Below are 3,056 nucleotides of genomic sequence, written 5' to 3'. Positions count from 1 at the left end.
AAACTGATGATGTGCCCTGTAAACTTTCACTCAATCCACAATAAAAACCTTAAATTAAAAAAAAAAAAAAAAGAAGAAGATAAGCATACATGAAGCTGAATGAATCCCAAAAGGATAGATCCCAAAAGAAAATCACCAAGACATATCATAATCAAACTTTCCAAAACCAAAGACAAGGAAAAGTCCTGAGAACAGCTTGGGAAAAATGAAAAGTTACCCACAAAGGAGAACGAATAAAACTAAGCTCTGATTTCTAAGCAGAAACCACGAAACAAGAAGGCAATGGGATGACATATGCAAAACTCTTGAAACCAAGAATCATATACCTAGGAAAGCTGTCCCCTCAAATATGATGGTGAATTTAGGAGTTTTCATGGTAAACAGAAAATAAAAGGAATTTGTAATGACCAGACCAACGTTAAAAAAATGTTTAAGGGTGTTCTTTTAACTGACAACCAACAACAGACAACATGGGATTACCAGATATGACACTACCCACAATTCAATCCTGATACAGAACTGACACTAAAGGATCAGCACTAGACTGTGAACCAGAAGGTCAGTAGTTTAAACCCACCAGCCATTCCTCAGAAACCCTATACAGGGTTGCTATGAGTCAGAACTAACTTGAGGGCACATGACTGGAAAATTAGAGCTTAACTAGAAGAAGAAAGAAGAAAAAGAGAGTAATCTGATACAATTTGATGTACTTGACTTATACCTATGGATGCAGTAACTCCAAAAAGGGAACAAATCTTTACAGCAAGGATCATTTCCACCTCCTCCATACACACAGTAGACAGGGATAGGCAACTTACACATTGGCTACCCAAAATGAGGGGGCTATAAAGGCAAGAAGTAGTGACTGGCTTACAAGCTTTCCAGAGGAAACCTAGCTCCAGAAGGCGTGAAGGAAGGAAGAATCTCCACTGAGTAGTATCCAATCTGTCTGGGTGGAGCTGATGAAAGCAGATGGGGATAGGTACCTTGTGGTACAATGGTGAATAATTGTTATCAGGACTGACTGCGAGGGTTGGAAATGTAAAGGTAGACGTTTTGTAGCAAAAGGAGGGAAGTGAATTGCAGCCCAGGAGCAGAGGTCCCTGGAACCATCAAGGGAAGAGCGGAGTGTGAGACCCTACCCAGAGAAGCAGTGACGTCAGAGATGGAGCGGCTGGGGACTCTAGACCCAGAGAGGAAGAGGGGCTATGTGCTGATGACCGGGGGGTAGACTTGCTCCCTGGTTGTCAACCTTTGGTTGGTTGGTTGATGATGCATGGAGGGGACTGTAACTATGGCAATGAAACGATATACGATAGGATGAATGTAAAACTAATGTTCTCCCATGTAAACTGTAATTCACAATATTAAAAACAAAAACCACCTAGAGAGTAACAGAATGGAGAAAAAAACAGGATCCTTCAATATGCAGTTTATAAGACACATCAAAAAGTCAGAGACAGCCTAAATGCCCAACAACAAAAACTGAAGTATATACGCCCACTGGAGTACTACACAAAATATGGGGGTTGGAGGGTGGGCTTCAAAAAGCTTGTGGAGATATGGAATTAAAAGATAAAAGGTCCAATATGGCGGCGCCCAGTGGCAGTGTGAACTGTGGGGAGTTCGCCAAGTTCCAGGAATTACTCAAGGTGATGAGGATGATTGATGACAGAATAATTCACAAATTAAACACTACAGTTCCAACAGCTTCCTTAGCAGGGAAAATTAATGCCAGCCAAACCTGTAAACAACTATATGAGTCTCTAATGGCAGCTCATTCTAGTAGGGACGTCATAAAAAATTGTATAATCCCGACCTCAGCAGTAGTTAAGAAACCTCTGGGAAGAGAGTGAAAAGAATTTGGATGATTTAATGTTATTAAAGCAACTTAGAAAAGAACAAAGTTGAAATGGATGAAGTCAGAACTGAATGTTTAAGTAGTAAATGATGGGAGCTAGGAAGAATTTAATGAAATGCTACTGAATTCACTTTAAGCCTACAAAGAATGAATAAAGAGTGACTTTTTTAAAGGACCAGGTCATCGTAAGACAGACATCAGCAGGGTGGGCCACCTAAGATGATTTCTGAGCAAACAGTCCAAAACCATGTTTGATTTCAGCTCCACTTAGTAAAGACCTCAAATATAAATAATTCTGGTAATTATGGAGCTATCAACTGCTATTTTATACTGATTCTGTAAAAAAAAGTTTTATAACTATTAATTTTCTAGAAGAAAAAAAAAGGTAATTAAAAAAATCCGATTTTCCACAAATTTTTTTAGCCCCATTGTATACAAATGTATATATAGAGACAGAAAGATGACTGGATGCTGAAGGCTGGGTTAGAATGTGGGGGCTACAGGTATAGGGTTTTCTGAAGTGATGAAATGTTTTAAAAATTGATTACAGTTATAGTCATCCAACTCTTACTATACTAAAAATTATTACACACTTTAAATGGGTACATGTTATGGTATGTATATTATATTTCAATAAAGCTTTTACACACACACACACACACAAAACAAAACAAAATTCCTCCAGAAATTCAGAGCTTTCCAATGTCTAGTCTGGGTCCTGGTTGAGGGGAGAAGTCTGAAGGTATGTGGGGTCAACACTCCTTTGTAGCAGTCATAAACCATGCTTGAATTATCGGCTTGAGGACTTTCCAAATCACATTGGTGATACGAACTCCACTTAGACATGGTATGAGGGCCAGCTGTGGCTACATGCTACTGGGAAAACGGTTTGTCCCACTTCCTATCCACCCTTGCATCCAAAACCAAGCTAACCAGGGTGAGTTCTCCTTTGTGGAACTGGTTCTTCCTCTAAATAATGGTGTCATCTTTTAGGGACCCAGATTTAAACAGGAGAGGTTTTAAATCTAACTCCCTACTTTGTGTCTTATGGTTGGTTGCCTACCCCACCCCACTAGGTGGCCCACCCAAACATAACTATAGGCCACCCACAAATCCTACCAAAAAGCAGAATAAAATGAGTGGCCTGAATGTCAGGAATGTTTATAAAGTGTCTCCTGCATACAGTTCCAGCCCT

General features: G+C 39.7%; 1 pseudogene; it reads left to right on the top strand.

The window, feature by feature from the left end:
• The first annotated feature begins 1,589 nt into the window (after window positions 1-1,589).
• On the top strand, window positions 1,590-2,016 carry LOC102818979 (annotated as a pseudogene).
• The last annotated feature ends 1,040 nt before the right edge of the window (window positions 2,017-3,056 follow it).

The sequence above is a fragment of the Chrysochloris asiatica genome, unplaced genomic scaffold (assembly GCF_000296735.1).
Source record: "Chrysochloris asiatica unplaced genomic scaffold, ChrAsi1.0 scaffold00038, whole genome shotgun sequence".
Classification (NCBI taxonomy): Eukaryota; Metazoa; Chordata; class Mammalia; order Afrosoricida; family Chrysochloridae; genus Chrysochloris; species Chrysochloris asiatica.
Note: the sequence above shows the minus strand (reverse complement) of the source record. Positions and strands in the feature narration are given on the sequence as shown.